This window comes from Taeniopygia guttata, chromosome W (assembly GCF_048771995.1).
Source record: "Taeniopygia guttata chromosome W, bTaeGut7.mat, whole genome shotgun sequence".
NCBI lineage: Eukaryota > Metazoa > Chordata > Aves > Passeriformes > Estrildidae > Taeniopygia > Taeniopygia guttata.
The window spans coordinates 1,188,301-1,207,661 of record NC_133064.1 but is presented as its reverse complement, the minus strand read 5'-3'; the positions used below and the strand labels follow the sequence as shown (position 1 = coordinate 1,207,661).

Genomic DNA, 19,361 nt, shown 5'->3' with positions numbered 1-19,361 from the left:
ATAATCACACCTTTAAAATGGCTCCACAGGGCAACAGCTCCAGTGCCAGAGCAGCACCTGCACGAGTCCTTGTGCCAGCCCTGGCTCCCTGAAAAACACAATAAACCAACATCACACAGGCCTTGTTTGCAGAATTCCTGATCCAAACCCTCACCTTTCCTACCCAGCATTGAAGGAAATCTGACACGGTATTCACAGGTAACCTTTGCTGAGAGCAGCCATCACCCCAGTCCTCCAGCCTGGGCAAGGTTTTGCAGTGAATGGACCCAACTTCTAACCCTGAACCTAAATTTCTGTCAGCTTTTGTTAGAAAGATACTGGAGAGAAAATCATACAACAGATTTAAAACATTGCACGAGGAATAACCGGCCCAGACAAAACCAAACCAGCCCATCTCTGCTCCACCCCATTTCTCCCAGTTTTGGGAGAAATACTGATATAATTTGTAAATACTCTCCTTCCCTGCTGCACTATCCTTCACTGCACGTCCCTGGAGAGGATTTACTTCATTTTCTGTGCCCAGCAGCACCTCTGCAGCCCAAATCCCACTCCTCGCAGACACAGCCTGAGCAGAGCTCAGGCAGTGTTCCCAGCAGCGGATGCAATTCCGAGTTCCCTGGATTGCTCACGGGGCACTCGCAGCAATCTCCCCTCAGCCCAGACTCTGTGCTCAGAGGGAAGCGCAGCCCGATGGGACACAGCTCTGGCACCACATTCCCCTTGTTCCTGCTGGCCTGGAAAGCCACAGATAAACCCAGTCCCTCCGACCTTGCACCCTGAACCCCAGGAGAGCCGGAGCTGACCCCAGATCCCGGCGCCCTGCACGGCTGCGCTGACACCAGCACAGGCTGAGCGCCGCCCAGCACCCTTCCTCATTTTCCTCCCTCTGCTCCCAAATCCTGCCAGCCCTCCCCTGCAGCTCCTGCCCCAGCCCCAGCAGAGGCTGGCACCCAGCCCTGCAGCAGCTGGCAGAGCTGGGAATGCACCGAGAGCTCGGCTCCCCGGGCTCCCAGCCCCAGACCAGTCCTTGGGTGCCCGAACAATGCCCAGCCTGCCCCCCTGGGCACAGCCAAACACCACAGCTCCGTCAGCCCCAAGGAACTCTGGCATTTGCCTCTTCCCTGCTGCCCTTTCCCAGCACACAGGGGTACGGCTGGGCTGTCAGAAATGGCATTCCCGAGGCACTTAATCCCAGCGGAGAGGAAAAGGGGAACCCTGCGTCCCTCTGACTTACCCCACAGCGTGGGCAGGACCAGGAGCCCTCCAGTGCACACCCCTGGTGCTGAAGCCTCTTGGCTCTGGCTGCTTAAACACTGAAGCTTCTGGCAAAGATGGGAGGAGCTTAATGATTTCTCCTGTCCTGAAAGAGAGGAGGAAAAGAGCATTAAGTCCACTGTGGAAGCCAATGGATCCCGGCTTTCACACTTCTGCTGTGATTGCTCACCATGGGGTTTTATCCGTGAGAGGGGACAGCAATTCAAATATAAAAGCATTTTTATTCCTAACTATTTCATTAAAAGGAAGCTCATTTCTCTATTGCATTCTTAGCCTAATTTTAACAGAACCATTTTTATCCATGGCCCCACTTGTCCGTCATTCAATCCTTTACCACGGGACTTTATACAAAGGAAGGGACACCTGGGTGATGTGTCACAAGAAATCCCAAAGAGAAAAGTGTCCAAAACCTCACAGAGAAAGGTTTCAAGGCACTCCAGTGCACAGACAGCTGCTCATGCCTTGTCAGGCCACACCAGTTCTGTCACATCCACCTGAGCTGTGCAGGCGAGGCAAAGGCTGCCCTTCCTCCCAGGGAACACTGTCTGAGACCACAGAGAGCCATCCTGGGTGAAAGGAATGAAATGAAAATGTTTTCTGGCAGAAAATGAGCGTCTGTAATCAGAACCTCTGGACAGATTTAGTAACACCACTTTCAGATGATAAATACAGGCCATGCCCATCCTTCCAGGCCAGGTGAAACCAGGAAGGAGAACTACAGGAAAAGCAGGAAGACAGAGCCCCTTATTTGGATATATATAGAATGCCCCTGGTTTGGTGGTTTGCCTTTGCTCCTAAGCTTTGGCTTCACCCCTCTCCAGAGGAGCAGGGAATTCCTCCAGGGTGAGGGGGAGTCTGGTCCCACTCCAGGATGTGTCCAGTAAAGGAGGGAATTTGTTTAGAGTAAGTGAGCAGTGTTTTTGTTACACACAAAAATCAAACCAAACAAACACTGAATTGGACTACACTGAGCTGCAACACAGAGTGTTCACAGCAGGCAGAGGCCAGAGGAGCACACAGCACCCAGAAGTACCATTTCACTTGGTTCTTCTGCTCTCATGCATTTTAATTCTGCTTCGCTTCACAGCTGCTTCTCTGCCAAGGCCATTTCCATTTTCAGAAGCCTGTGTCACGTGTAGCCGAGGCTTAAACATCACAGGATCTATGTGCACTTCAGTGATCTTACACTAAGTACCTCAGAAACCAAAACAATAAATCCAAGACTTCAGCTGGGTTAAAAATACCAGAACAACAAATAAGCAAACAAAAACCCAAACCCGCCTTTCCACTAGTTTTAAAAACAGAAGTCTTTACAACCAGCATAAAATGAATGTAACATTTGGATCCGAGCAGAGGTACAATTTAAATGCCAGTATTCTGGAACTGCTAATAACTCTGCAAGTATTTACATGGGTGGATGTGTTACTGGATGGAAAGAATATAATGCAAGAAAGAGAAGATTAGCTGTGTTTAGGATGGGAAGAAGATGATTAAAAAATACCTTTTGTCTGGACGCTCATGCAATCATCTTCTCTTGACCTCAGGATGGCTGCCAAAAATGAAGAGTGCTGTGTGACCACCATGTGTAGTTTGGAGAGCTTGACTACGCTCTTAGTGAGGATTCTTTCATGTATAGTAACTGGATGGCAACGTTCAGGACCTTCAGAAATGTTTCATCTCTGTAACGGTACCTTTGGGAGAAGGATCACAGAGAAGTCAGACTGTAACCAAACCCAAGAAAACCCACTTGAAGCTACAAGTTGGGTAAGAAATGAGAACTTGGCAAAGAAAATTAACTTGGCAAAGAAAATGAACTTGGTGAAACCAAACCAAATTCAAATGAAAGCACTTACTTGAGCCCTGTCTTCACAAGGTCACACCAGTCATCTGGGTCCACTTCTTCAACCACACACTGTGTGCAGCAAGTAAAAACAGGTGTTGGTTTACATTTGGCACATGGAGCTTCTACAGCAATTTTTGTTCAAGGGACACACTAAGAACACGCAAGCCAAACGCTCACGTGGGATGATCTGAGGGTAACAGGGAAAAAAGCTCTTGGATACAACAATCCTAATTCCTGGCTCAAAAGAAACTTGTTGGTCTGGGAGCAGGGGCTGTATGGAATCAAAAAGCAAGCTGGGCTGTAGGTTCCAAAAACCCAGCGGCTCAATACTCTTCAAACGCCTCAAGTGCAAAAGGATTCGCAACTTGACAAGTCAAAGCGAGAGCCTGGAGCAGACTGACAGCTGCACATCCCAACAGTCCTGGGAATGCAGGTGCCAACCTCGCCAGGCTGGAAACACCCTCAGCATGGGATGGACCCTGTGAGGTGGCCCCAGGGCCTGCAGAGTCAGCCAGGTCCTACAAGGGAGTCTCAGCAAAAGCCATGAGAGCGCAAAGGCATTCACTGCCCAGGGACCTTCAGTGTTGCGTGTCACGGGGATCCCTGTTCACTGAACTCAAACCAAGGCAACAGTATACAGAGGGAGTGACCAAGTAGTGTTCTTCAAGATCAAAGTCTGATTTCTATTCCTGATCAACCAGACTTTTGCCCCAGACTTCAGATGGCATGGCAGATGGGTCTTGGCACAAGTATCTCTATCAGCTTCTTTTAAAAAAGAAGGTGATAACTTAAATTTAAAAATTAAATTAATTAATTTATAATAATTTAATTAATTAATTTTAACTTTTTTTTTTTTTAAATTCCACTGGTAACCTTTGATTTCTTTCTCCTAAATACCTCAAACTCACACATTCAAAGGCGATTCGTACCAGAAAGTCATCATCAAGAACACAAAACTGCCTCGTATAAAGGATTCTCAGGACTCGGAAAAAGCTATGAAAAATCCACGGAAACCAGAATCCATAAAACAGGAAATCGAGTCCAATCTGTATTTACAAAATCTACAACTGCCCAATCACACATATGCATACAGTCCCTCTGTGGCAAAGCAGATAAGCAGTCTCACCAATAATTCCTCTAGCCTCAGCAGCATGGACCTCTCCACTTCTTGCTTGCCTTCATCTTTACTGCTGCTGTACATGGCAACTAACCCCTTTACGCAGGCTGAGAAGAGATGTCTCCTCCAGGAATGCAGCTCCTCTGAGTTTTTAAGCACCGTGGATATGGCATCTGCCACGGCCCAGCTGCAGAGAGATAGTTGTTGATTTTCTTATTAACATTTTAACTTGGTTTTGTATATCTTAAAGATGTCTTGCTGCCAAAGTGCAAAGCAACAGATTCTCGGAGGAGAGGACGCTGTTAATGCTCCCATTCCTATCACACTGATTCCCAGGACAAACTGAGCCCTGGGGGAGGCACACACACACACACGCTGCCCACCTCTCTTCATTGCCTGCTCTCTCCGGAGCAGCAGGAAGGCAGTCCATCAGGTTGTGCAGCCCTTTGCTTCCCGGAGGTGGCAACAGCTTGGAAAGAATTTGCAGTTTCACAGTGGCCTCAGGGTCCTGAATCGCGGCACCGAGCTCCTTCCACAGGGCTTTCCTCAGGACAGGTGTGACAGCCGAGACAGCTGTGGGGAGAGCAGAAGGCACAGGTTCCTCCACCTGCAGCTGTTAAACAACACACTAAACCTAATTTTTTTCTAATCCAGCCCCAGACCACTCAATGTCTAGGAAATGATGCTACAGCAGCTGCTAATCTGTTACAGAGAAGTGCTACACAGAGGCTCACTTCTTTACCGTGCTGACAAGGCCTTATCACTGCTTGACCTCGTAGGCAGAGCTACAGCCCCATTCAGCCTGTTCCTGTCAGAACAACTGACATTTGTTTACAAACCAACAAAATCGTTATCCCTACCTCAATACACCCATAATGCCTCAACCCATTCCCAGGAGGGCGGCAGGAGGGGCGGGCGCAGCCCTGTTCCGACGCCGCTCCGCCCCGGCCCGGGAGCGCCGCGACCGCCGGGCCGCCCTCGCCGCTGCCATCCTTCCCCGGCGCCGCCGCGGAGCCGCCTTCACCGCTCCCCTCTACTCACACACACCGCCCCGCTCGCCGCTCGCCGCCGCCCCGCGCCCGTCTCGGTGGTAATTGGAGCCGCTCTGGCCACTTCCGCCACATCTCGGTGGTTTTGGGGCCGCTCTGGCCACTTCCGCCCCGTCTCGGTGGGTTTGGGGCCGCTCTGGCCCCTCCCGCCCCGTCTCGGTGGTTTTGGGGCCGCTCTGGCCACTTCCGCCACATCTCGGTGGTTTTGGGGCCGCTCTGGCCCCTCCCGCACCGTCTCGGTGGTTTCGGCCGGGCGCTGGCTGTGGGGCTGCAGTACCGCTCTGTGGCCACAAGGCGGCAGCACCGCCGCCCGCCACAGCCGGGGGCCGCTGCTCGCCCGGAGGGGAGGCAGGGGGAAAAGAGCGGCGGCGATCGATCCCCTTGGGAAAAATCCTCCGAAATAAATGTCCCAAAAAATCCCGCACAGAAACTAAAAGACCCTGCCTCGAACCAAATAACGCCGCCCCGCCCCAAAAGCCCTTTCTTTTTAACCTATGTATATTTCTACGTTGGTGTTGTTTATTTCTAGCTGTACGGCAGGGAGGCGGTGGGAACGCACGGGAGGGGACGGGACGGGCACCCAGCGCGGCAGAGGCAGGGGCCGCGCCCAGGATGGCGGCCGCTGCAGGAGCTGGGCAGAGAGAGGCGAATCTGCCGATGCCGGTCGGCGCCTGCTCCAAATCCGACCGCCCGCGGAGCCGCTGAGCCCACAGCCCGTGTGCGCGGCACGCGAGTCCGCGACACGCCACTGCCGAGACAGCGGCCGCGGGCGGCGGCTGCAGCACCGCTCTGTGTCCGCAAGCGCTGCCACCCGCCCCTCCGGAACGTCCTCTGAAGCAAATGCCCCAAAACAGCCCGCGCGGAAAAGAACGCCAACAAAAACCCCTGCCTCTAACCCCATAAGAACCAAAAGAAAAAACCTTTTCTTTCAAACTGCATCTCAATATATTTTATTTTTATATTTTACATATTTATATTCACAATCGGATTTATAATGCATATTGATGTATAATTGCAATTTTAATAATTTCTTACATTTATTCCTATTATATTTTATTACAATTTACATTTTTATACATTGCTTAATATATTACTTACATATTTCTATAGTTAGATTTCTATTTCTAAAAGGTTTATATTGCTTAAAATAAACCCCTGCCTCTATCCAAGTAAAAATCTTTTTAAAACCCCTTATCTTTCAATCTGCGTTTAAATTTATCTCTATTTTTCGCATTTATATTCAAATTTACATTTAATATGTAGATTGATGTATGGTGTTATTTATATTCTATCTATACGGAATACTTATTTTCATTTCTATTTTATATTTTTATATATCTCTGTATACATTGAATATATATTTCTATACTTAGAATGATATCAAAAGAAAAGGTATATTCATTTTTCTTCCATTAAAACCCTGCCTCTAACCAAATAAAAACCAAAAAAAGCCCTTTCTTTAAACGATACTTGAATATTTACATGTTTTTTTCATCATTATAGTCACATTTGCATTTCTACTTTATAGTGATTGTTTATAAATATATATCATATATATTAAGGTAGCAAGATAGACAAATTATTATTTATATTATACTTCATAGATACTGCTAATATTGATTTTTACTTACCTTTGAATTTTTTATATTGATCTTAAGGTATTTACGATGTATTTCTATACACAGATTTCTAATTTTATTTTATTTATATTTATAGATTTTATAAAAAACCCCCTACCTACTACCAAATACAAAATAAAAATCCCCTTTATTTTAAACTATATTTAATTATTTCTACCTTTCTATTTTTCGTTTTTACAAGTTGTTATATATTCGATTACAATATATTGAGGTACCGTATTTCGATATATAATATTTAGGACATAGAATGTGTTAAAATAGGACATACACAGTAAAATATGCATTATGTACTGTATTGATTTCTATTATTTAGTAATTTTTATATTTATATATCCACATGTATTAATTATACATCTCAATATGGATATTTTATATGGATTTTATTTATATTTATAATCTATATTTATCTGTATTTATATAAACAAAATCCTATATATCAAACAATATAATACCTAATAGTAGTGGATAACATTATTCATGTTACATATTTTATTCATATGTTTTCCGTTTATATTTAAAATTGAAGTTTTATATTCCCATTTTCATATTTATGCATGTGTTTTGTTTCATTAGAGTTACAGTTAGAACTCTGCAGTTATAATCCAATTCCTAAAAATAAAATGCCATAACAAACAGCATCGAATAACCAAGAATACCATCCAAAAAATTCAGAAAGGCTCCACCAGCCAACCAACTACCAGCAAAAAAAACCCCACTACGCTCCTTTCACTAACAGTTCTTATCACGTAACAAAAATGGAACATTAATTAAAAAAACCCACCTATAAAAACCCACACAAAACAAAAAAAAACACTAAAAAGAAAAAAAACTCTTCAACTAACCTCTTATACTCCAAACCATACAACAGATCCCAAATGTTTCTAAAAAAAACCCAAACAATACCCTACCACTACACTAACTCATCAAGAGAACCCAATACTCTAAAAAATTAACTAAACTCCCCCCAAATAATTACAGATATAAAAAAAATCGAAACCATGAAGAAACAAAAAACTCACCACCCAAATAAAATACCTAGCTATAAAGATCCACCATAGAAATACCCATGTTCCCAAAAATCAAACTAATAAAAACCAACAAATACATCCAACTACAAAAAAAAATATATATTCACAACAACAAAATAATAATTCCTAACTCAAGGACCTCAGAATGCCTTAAACCATCAAAACACAAATACCACCTAGAAATAAACATGTCACCAAAAGAGAAAAGTAACCATAAATAATAACTCCCAAATTGTCTGAGACAATAAAACACACAAAGCAATCAAACAAGACAAATAAAACCCCTACAACATAATAAACAAGAATGCAATTATCAATATTGAAAAAACCTCAATAATTAACTACAGGACACTACCTCAAACCAACCAAAATAAACCACTACATACTCACGCCAATAAAAGCCTCCACAGCCGAATTAAAAACCTACCCTCTACTTCATGCTATGACCCATAAAAAACATTATAAACCTTTAAAAACACATCCTTCAAAAACATAAGAACCCATCAAAAAGAAATCCAACCACAAGACTCAACCCAAAAAAAACACTTGTCATGAGCACCTGAAGCAAGAACCGTAACAAGCAAAAAGCACACCATGGCCCTTCTCCTACACCAACTATGAACAAAAGAAAACCATCCAGTAAGTTCCTCAAAACCACCACAGCAAGGAAGGCTGGAAAACGAGAAGCCACGCTCCTGGCACCGGTCCATTGGCCAGTTGGTGATGGAGGTATGAGTACTCCGAGTCGATTCCCTAAAGCACAAAAATGAGAAAGGATGCTTAGAATTGCACCAGAAACCGAAAGCTGAGTAAAAACAACTGCTTCTGTCCACTGCTCCCCTTGGACATTGGGCCTTGACTGCTGCTATCTGCCTGGACCTCCTAAGAATAAAGACTGCTGTAACAAAGTCACCACCTAGACTTCCCCTGCAAATGCAAACAACGACTGACCTGCTCATGGCAACACCCTCACCGAGCACTGGGGCTCCCTGCCACTTATTTGAACTGTCTGCATCTGAAAGGATGTTAGGACTAGTGTGAAACAGCTGCAGGACAACTTAACAGAACCAAAAATGTTAGGGCAATCAACAAATAAAAACTAGAGCCCAAATACACCCTGCATTACCAATTTCAAGTCCCCAGGACTTGTGCTGTTACAGGCTAGGCAGCAGGGCAGAGCAGCTCCAGGACAAATACGTGCAGACACCCGTGACACAGGACAGGACATGACAATCGAGGGGACAGGACAGGGAGCGAGAGCTTTCGACAAGAAGAAAGGACTCGGAGACCCAAAGAACACAGAGTGCACCAGAGACAAGTGACAGGAAACACACCGGAACTGCTCTGCCCTGCGCACCTCAGCACTGTGATCAAAAGAAGCATTTTCCCTTCAGGTGGCCTAAAGGGACACTTCTCAAACATCCCCACCCCCAGAGCCGATTTAAAAGGCCCTCCCACCACCTCACTTTTGTCCCCTCCGTGGGCCCTAGCCCTCGACTTATCTCTTGGGCATCTGGGGATGAGAATCCATGTCGCTTTTGAATGGAGGCTGCCTTGTCTGCTGGGAATGTCCTATGGTCACCGGGCTGTAGTCCCGTGCTCAGCTACAATCAAGGACACCAAACATCACTGCATGATCTTATCTGCACAATGGACAAAACCCAGCAATTCTGCTACTCACCGATCTCGTACGAATGCCTGGTTGCTCGGGCCCCACACTTTGGCAATGCTCAGAGGCTGCCATCGTCATCTCTCATCGTCTGCCTGGGTTAAGAAGAGACAAAGTGACTCAGCACTGCTGAAACCAAAGTGGACCTTGGCTCCCCCTCTCTATCTCGGCGTCTCACCACAGCTCCTTGGCCATTGCCAAAGGCTACCCGGATGCCATCTTGAAATACAAAATTTCAAGGCTTCATCTCAAGAGTCCTGAAATACTTCCAGAGGACTCACAAGCGCAGGAAGTCCATCGGCCAGCTGGTGAGAGGAGCTTGGCATACTCCAAGTGGCTTCCCTAAAGCACACAAACAAGAATGGATGCTTAGAGTTGCACCAAACATTGAGACCTGAGCAAGAACAACTGCTTCTGTCCACTGCTCACCTGGCACACTGGGCCTTCACTGCTGCTATCTGCCTGGACCTCCTAAAAAAAAGGCAAAGAACACTGCTGTAACACAGTAACCATTTAGGCTTCCCTTGCAAATGCAAACAATGACTGACCTGCTCATGGCAACACCCTCACCCAGCATTGGGGCTCTGTGCCACTTATTTGAACTGTCTGCATCTGAAAGGATGTTAGGACTAGTGTAAAACAGCTGCAGGACAATTAACAGCACCAAAAATGTTAGGGCAAACAATGGACACAAGCTAGAGCCCAAATACACCCTGCATTACCAATTTCAAGTCCCCAGGACGTGTGCTATTACGGGCTAGGCAGCAGGGCAGAGCAGCTCCAGGACAAATACGTGCAGACACCCGTGACACAGGACAGGACACGACCATCGAGGGGACAGGACAGGGAGCGAGAGCTTTCGACAAGAAGAAAGGACTCAGAGACCCAAAGAACACAGAGTGCACCAGAGACAAGTGACAGGAAACACACCAGAACTGCTCTGCCCTGCGCACCTCAGCACTGTGATTAAAAGAGACACTTTCCCTTTAGGTGGACTAAGTATACGCTTCTTGGACATCAAAAGCCCTTCTAGAAAGGCCCAACCCAGCACCCTGCTTTTATCCCCTCTGTGGGTCATGACCCTCCACTTATCTTGCACACATCTGGGGATGCAAATCCCTGTTGGCTGCAGAAGGACGCCGTCTGCCTGCCTGGTAAGTTATAGCTGTCACTTCTTGGTCTGCCAAGAGAAAGAAAACCAAACATCAGTGCACAGTCTTAACAGTACATCGAGCAAAAACTGATAATTCTGCTACTCACCATCCTCCTCAGAATGCCCGGGTTCTTGGCCTGCACGCGTCGGGCGTGCTTGGATTCTGACGCCGTCATTGCAGGGTACACCTAGGTTAAGTGAAGACAAGGCAACATGGCATTGCTGAAACACAAGTGGACTCTCACTCCTCCTCCCTACCTCCCCGACTCACTGCAACTGCTCAGCCATTCCTCTGGGCTACCAGGATGGTGCCTTGAAATGCAAAACTGGAAGGTCCATCACAGGGTCCTGCAATGCTTCCAGCGAGATCACAAGTGCATGAAACCTGGTCCTTCAGCCAGTTGGTGACAAAGGTATGCGCACACTGAGATGATTCCCTAAAGCACAAAAACAAGAATGGATGCTTAGAGTTGCACCAAACATTGAGACCTGAGCAAGAACAACTGCTTCTGTCCACTGCTCACCTGGCACACTGGGCCTTCACTGCTGCTATCTGCCTGGACCTCCTAAAAATGAAGTCAAAGAACACTGCTGTAACAGTCACCATTCAGGCTTCCCCTGCAAATGCAAACAATGACTGACCTGCTCATGGCAACACCCTCACCGAGCACTGGGGCTCTCTGCCACTTATTTGAACTGTCTGCATCTGAAAGGAAGTTAGGACTAGTGTGAAACAGCTGCAGGACAACTTAATAGAACCAAAAATGTTAGGGCAATCAACAAAAACTAGAGCCCAAATACACCCTGCATTACCAATTTCAAGTCCCCAGGACTTGTGCTATTACGGGCTAGGCAGCAGGGCAGAGCAGCTCCAGGACAAATATGTGCAGACACCCGTGACACAGGACAGGACATGACAATCGAGGGGACAGGACAGGGAGCGAGAGCTTTCGACAAGAAGAAAGGACTCAGAGACCCAAAGAACACAGAGTGCACCAGAGACAAGTGACAGGACACACACCGGAACTGCTCTGCCCTGCGCACCTCAGCACTGTGATCAAAAGAAGCATTTTCCCTTCAGGTGGCCTAAAGGGACACTTCTCAAACATCCCCACCCCCAGAGCTGATTTAAAAGGCCCTCCCACCACCTCACTTTTGTCCCCTCCGTGGGCCTTAGCCCTCGACTTATCTCTTGGGCATCTGGGGATGAGAATCCATGTCGCTTTTTAATGGAGGCTGCCTCGTCTGCTGGGAATGTCCTATGGTCACCGGGCTGTAGTCCCGTGCTCAGCTACAATCAAGGACACCAAACATCACTGCATGATCTTATCTGCACAATGGACAAAACCCAGCAATTCTGCTACTCACCGATCTCGTACGAATGCCTGGTTGCTCGGGCCCCACACTTTGGCAATGCTCAGAGGCTGCCATCGTCATCTCTCATCGTCTGCCTGGGTTAAGAAGAGACAAAGTGACTCAGCACTGCTGAAACCAAAGTGGACCTTGGCTCCCCCTCTCTATCTCGGCGTCTCACCACAGCTCCTTGGCCATTGCCAAAGGCTACCCGGATGCCATCTTGAAATACAAAATTTCAAGGCTTCATCTCAAGAGTCCTGAAATACTTCCAGAGGACTCACAAGCGCAGGAAGTCCATCGGCCAGCTGGTGAGAGGAGCTTGGCATACTCCAAGTGGCTTCCCTAAAGCACACAAACAAGAATGGATGCTTAGAGTTGCACCAAACATTGAGACCTGAGCAAGAACAACTGCTTCTGTCCACTGCTCACCTGGCACACTGGGCCTTCACTGCTGCTATCTGCCTGGACCTCCTAAAAAAAAGGCAAAGAACACTGCTGTAACACAGTAACCATTTAGGCTTCCCTTGCAAATGCAAACAATGACTGACCTGCTCATGGCAACACCCTCACCCAGCACTGGGGCTCTGTGCCACTTATTTGAACTGTCTGCATCTGAAAGGAAGTTAGGACTAGTGTGAAACAGCTGCAGGACAACTTAATAGAACCAAAAATGTTAGGGCAATCAACAAATAAAAACTAGAGCCCAAATACACCCTGCATTACCAATTTCAAGTCCCCAGGACTTGTGCTATTACAGGCTAGGCAGCAGGGCAGAGCAGCTCCGGGACAAATATGTGCAGACACCCGTGACACAGGACAGGACACGACCATCGAGGGGACAGGACAGGGAGCGAGAGCTTTCGACAAGAAGAAAGGACTCAGAGACCCAAAGAACACAGAGTGCACCAGAGACAAGTGACAGGACACACACCGGAACTGCTCTGCCCTGCGCACCTCAGCACTGTGATCAAAACAGACACTTTCCCTTTAGAGGGTCTAAGGGGACACTTCTCAAACATCCCCGCCCCCAAAGCTGTTTCAAAAGGCCCTCCCAGCACTTTGCTTTCATCCCCTCTGTGGGCCTTAGCCCTGAACTTATCTCTCAGACATCTGGGGATGAGAATCCATGTTGCTTTTTAATGGAGGCTGCCTCATCTGCTGGGAATGTCCTATGGTCACCGGGCTGTGGTCCTTTGCTCAGCTAGAATCAAAAACACCAAACATCACTGCATGATCTTAGCTGCACAATGGACAAAAGCCAGCAATCCTGCTACTCGCCATTCTCCTAAGAACGCTGGGCTCCTCGGGCTGCACGCTTCACCCACGCCCTCCTGGCAGGATCTGCCTGGATGGAGAGGAGACGAGGTGATGTGGCGTGCCCAAAACTATAGCGGACCCTGGCTCCACCTCACTAGTTTTTCCTCGACTTACAGCAACTCCGCAGCCACTCCTGAAAGCTCCCTGGGTGACACCTTCAAGTGACAGAGATCCAGGCTCCCTCGCAGAGCCGTGTGCCGCTTCCCGAATTCCCACGAGGTCGAAGGAGCGGGTCTGCGGGCTGGTTGCAGAGGGGGTCTCGGTGTTACACGACTGGACTGCCTAATGCACACAGACATGAATGGATACTCAGAGTGTCAGCAGAGACACTACAGCCGTAGGCACACAAATTCATAAATAAATAAATTAACTAAACCCAAAAATTCTACCAAAACATTAACTTTATTTACCCAATATCCAAATTGCCAAATAGATTAACAGAGACACCCTGTCCTTTCCCCTCAATAAGGCCTCTCAATCTGTGCCGAAGAAATCCTTAAAATGAAGAAAACCCTACCTGTATCAAAATAAAAACAAAAAGTCTAGTAAACTTTATAAGTTCATTAACCTAACACATCAGAACCACAAAAATATTAAACCTTTATGAACACCAGTACGCAGTACACACCACCCTCATTTCAACATATAAAAATAAAGCTATTCCTAATTCTAACCTAAGACAAATATCACAAAATATAGCAGTAAGAAAAGAAAAGAAAAATAAGTCTCACTAAAAATATAGCATTTTTATTTTAAGCCAAAAAAACCATACATTCTAAATCGGAACTTCCTCAAAATCAAGTAATTCAATAAACCCAAAAAAAACCTCTAACATATTTTAAATAACTACTAAAAAGCTAAAAAACATCAAACAATTAAGCAACCCACCACAACTATCTAAAACTATCGACAATAAACCTTCTTTAAAAAAACCCAACAAATACTCCTCACCACCTGAACAATACATCACCAGTGATGCCAAACAAGTCAAAATACTGTAACTCCCATCCAAAAAATGCTCTATAAACTGAAGCACTAAAATTCATCTACAAAACACACTCGCCCTTCAACAACCTCCTCTAACCTACACACAAATCTAAAACAAATAAGAATTACCTCTAAACTATCATACCTTGAATAACTCCACCATTAAACACTACTGTACCAAACTTATTAAAACTCCAATACCAACTAAAATCAAAAACCACAAAATAACACACCACTGTAAACATTACCAATACATTTTTCTCCATTCCTCTAACAACTGATTACAAACCTCATTTTACCTTCATTTGAAAAACATACAAAACACCTACAACCAACTACCCCAAAAATAAAAACACAGTCCTACCATCTAGCATAAATTCCTCCAAATGAAACCTAAAAAATCAAACTCCAAAATATCTGTAATAATCCAACAACATTAGATGAAAAGTATAACAAAAATATTTTTAAAAATCAGCCAATTTCTTCTAAAAGACTACTACACCACAAAAAAAAAAAAAAGCAAAATCAAAAAGACTACTGCAAAGATACAATTCCTAAAAATAAAATAACAAAAGAAACATCAAATTCCCACCAATTTCATCAAAAAAAAAGTCAGAATGGCTCCACGAGCCAACAAAAAAAAGCCCAACCTATAAGAAAATGCCAAACCACCTCGAACACAGAGAATAAAACACAGCCCCTCTTACCATGGTATTATTTTAATACTATGATTAAAATACACATTCTATACAAAAATGTCCTCTACCCTGCCATCAATTCCACATAAAGCAAATAAATTAACTCTTATCATACAGGACATCCGTATCAAAAATCTCAATCACCCTAAAACCTTAAAAATAATTACAAATTAAGCCCAAAATAAAAACTTTGATCTCTAACAACAGAAAACCAAAAACAAACAACTCAAACTAAAAATACACCACCATAGAACCGGCTACCAGCAAAAACAAACCCACGCTACACTCTTTTCACTAACACTTGTTAGCGAGACACATCACAAAAATGAAACAAAAATAAAAAACACCCCTAAAGAAACCCACAAAACAAATCACAAAACTCACTAGAAAAAGAAGTCCAACCAACTTACTAAACCTCAAACCATACAACAGACCCTGAAAGCTACTAAAAATGACAACCATACCTCCACACTAACTCAAAGAGTAACAAGTACTCTGCTAAGTTAATTTTAAAAACCAAAGTAATAAACGATATTTAAAAAATCTAAACCACTAGACAATAAAAAGTACCCAAATAAAAAACTACCTAAAAAATCCACCGTATAAATACACAAATAAAAAGCAACCAACAAATACATCAAACTAAAAAAAAAACCCGAATAAATAAACTTAAATTAACAACAAAAAAAATTATTCCTAACTCCATAAAGCCATAATGCCTCGAACCATCAAAATACAAACACCACCTAGAAATAAACACGTCGCCAAAAGAGAAAGGTAACCATAAACAATAACACCCAAATTGCCGGTAACAATAAAACATCCAAGACAATTAAACAAACCAAATTAATAAAACCTCTATAAGAGAATTAACAAGAATGCAATTATCAATATTTTTAAAAAAACCAAAAAAGATTACTAATTAACTACAGGACACTACCTCAAACCCACCAAAACAAACACTACATACTCACACTAATAAAAGCCACCACAGCCTAATTAAAAACCAACCCTCTACTTCATGCTACAACCCATAAAAAACATTGTAAACCTTTCAAAACACATCCTTTAAGAAGATAACTACAATTATATTTTTCTAATATAAAGAAAAATAAAAAATCCAACATATCCCACAAAAGAAAAAAAAAATCCAACAACAAACTCAATCCAAAAAAACCCTTGTCATCAGCACCTGAACCAAGAACCATAACAACCAACAAGTACACCACGACCCTTCTCATACACCAACTACGAACAAAAGAAAACGATCCAATAAACTCCTCAAAACCAACACAGCAAGGAACGCTGGAAAATGAAAATCCGCGCTCCCGGCACCGGGCGGAGCACGGCTCCCGGCAGGAAAGCGGCTCCTCGGGCAGGCACAGGCGGCGCCGCGCCGGGAGACCCCCGCCCGCTCCCCCCGGCCCGGCGGGGCCGGCACCGGGCCCGGGGGGCCCCGGCGGCGCCCGAGCCCCGCGCCCGGAGCGGACGGAGCGGCGGCACCGGCCGGCACCGGCGCAGCGCCCGCGCCGCCTGCCCCGCCCGCCGGCCCGGCCAAAGCTCCCCTCGGCTCCGCACGGCTCGCACCGGCGCGGCTCCGGCAGTCCCGCGGCAGCCCCGCCGCGCCAGGCTCCCCTTCCATCGCATCCCCTAGAAGAGCAGAAAAGAAGGGGCTTGCCTCAAATGATGGCAAAAGGCAGAATTTTACCTCAATCCAAACCCCTTAAAAGGAGGAACAACAGGGCAGCCCCCTCATTTCAACCTCAGGAGGACGAAATTCAAAAGGGAAAGGAGAAAAGTCCCCGCATCAAAGGCGCACCGGCTCACCTGTTTGGCCGCTGCTTCTCGGCACAAAGGTTTGTCCCTCGGCGCCTCCTTTGAGCAAAGCTCCACGTATCCAAATGATCCCCCAAACCCTTTCCGAAGTACTTACCGTCCTTCCATGAGACAGCCCCGGGAACCCCCCATAAACTCCTCTCCTCCAGCAGCTCCATGCAAAAGCGATGTGAGAAAAACCCCTTAAATCAGCCCCCGGAGGAGCCGCCCCCTCCTCATCATCCTCACAGCTCGCACCTGGGGCTACTCTGAGCCCTCCTCATCCTCACAGCTCGCACCTGCCGCTGTTGCTGCCCTCCAAACAGCGTCTCTCCCTCTCCAGCACACACCCACTTCAGCAGGGGCTGAAGGGAACAGAAAGGGCTCTCCGGCACCTTTTGCCTCCGTTCTCTGCTGTCTGCCGAAACGAAGACCTGTAAAATCCTAGCTCTGCCTTTTGTTTAACGTGTTCTTACTTCCTATTTATGTCATCACAGAGAAAGCAAGGAAAGAAGAAATGGGACTGGTTCCTACTATTGCTCCGTGCAGGCATTTTTAAAGGCTGCTGTACTTTTGTCCTCTTTTTCCACTCCAAGCTTGACTTTTCCCCTCCTTTTCCGAGGTCTGCTGCTTTGGGTGTCCCAGGGAGGGCCGGGTTCCTCGGCAGGGGTCTTAGGAGTTGGTGCCGATTCTGCTTTTTCCGAAGGTGTAGCAAAGTGTGCTACCAACAGGACTATTTTTTCCAGGGGAAAGCTTTCTCTCAATGACCATCAATGCACGCATGTGCTTTAATCGTGTAACCAGATGGATTAAGAAAAGCCAACACCCGTAGCAGATTTCTGTTGGATCTGTGTCTGTGAGAAGTGGGTGTGTCCTGGAGAGGGAGAGACGCTGTTTGGAGGGCGGCAACAGCGGCAGGTGCGAGCTGTGAGGATGAGGAGGGCTCAGAGCAGCCCCAGGTGCGAGCTGTGAGGATGATGAGGAGGGGGCGGCTCCTCCGGGGGCTGATTTAAGGGGTTTTTCTCACATCGCTTTTGCATGGAGCTGCTGGAGGAGAGGAGTTTATGGGGGGCTCCCGGGGCTGTCTCATGGAAGGACGGTAAGCACTTTGGAAAGGATTTGGGGGATCATTTGGATACGTGGAGCATTGCTCAAAGGAGGCGCCGAGGGACAAACCTTCGTGCCGAGAAGCAGCGGCCAAACAGGTTTCTTTTTGATCGTTTCTTATGTTTTCAAAGGATATGTTTTTGAAGGCTTACAATGGTTTTTCTGGGTTGTAGCATGAAGTAGAGGGTAGGTTTTTAATTCGGTTGTGGAGGCTTTTATTAGCGTGAGTGCGTAGTGTTTGTTTTGGTGGCTTGAGGTAGTGTCCTGAAATTAATTAGTGAGGTTTTTTTTAATATTGATGGTGGAATTCTTGTTTATTATATCATAAGCGGTTTTTTTCATTTGGCTTATTTGATTGCCGTGTGTGTTTTATTGTTGCAGGGAATTTGGGAGTTATTGTTTATGGTTACATTTCTCTTTTGGCGACGTGCTTATTTCTAAGTGGTATTTGTGTTTTGATGGTTTGAGGCATTATGGGTTTATTGAGTTAGGAATAATTATTTTGTTGTTGTTAATATGATTTTTTTTTTGGTAGTTTGATGTATTTGGTTGTTGTTTTTTATTAGTTTTGTTTTTGGGAACGTGGGTATTTCTATGGTGGATCTTTTTAGGTAGTTATTTTATTTCGGTGGTGAATCTTTTCTTTCTTCGTGGTTCCGATTTTGTTATATCGGTAATTATTTGGTGGGTTTTTTTCGTTCATTTTATAGAGTATTGGGTTTTCTTTATGCGTTAGTGTAGTGGTAGAGTTTTGGGGTTTGATTTTTTATTTTTTTTCTAAGAAACGTTCGGGGTCTGTTGTATGGTTTGGAGTATAGTAAGTTAGTTGGCTATTTTTTTTTTTTTCTTAATGTTTTTTTGTGATTTGCTGTGTGGGTTTCGCTTGGCTGCGACACTTGGCTTGGGCTAAGTACTGATATTGAAATGTTAATTAGCTAATTGTTCCTGGGAATCACCTACCTCCCCCCACCCGCACTACCATTCTATAGGTCTTTTTAGAAATGTGTGTGTCATTTTTGTGATGTGATAAGAACTGCTAGTGAAAGAAGTGTAGTGCGGGTTTTTTTGCCGGTAGTTGGTTGGCTGTGGAACCTTTCTGAATATTTTGGACGGCATTGTTGGGAATTTGATGCTGTTTTGGCATTTTAGTTTGAGGAACTGGATTAGAACTGCAAAGTTTTAACTCTAATGAAACAAAAGGAATGCATAAATATGAAAATAGGAATATAAAACTTCAATTTTAAATATGAACGGAAAACATAGAAATAAAACATGTAACATGAATAATGTTATCCATTACTATTAGG

The 19,361-nt window shown here is 45.3% G+C and overlaps 1 long non-coding RNA gene across 1 annotated transcript; it reads right to left on the bottom strand.

The window, feature by feature from the left end:
• Positions 1-530: 530 nt before the first annotated feature.
• On the bottom strand, positions 531-3,971 carry LOC140682076 (uncharacterized). Its single transcript, XR_012053324.1, has 2 exons — positions 1,639-3,971; positions 531-1,360 (listed from the first exon to the last, which is right to left on the bottom strand). It is a non-coding gene; the product is annotated as an uncharacterized lncRNA (long non-coding RNA).
• Positions 3,972-19,361: the final 15,390 nt, after the last annotated feature.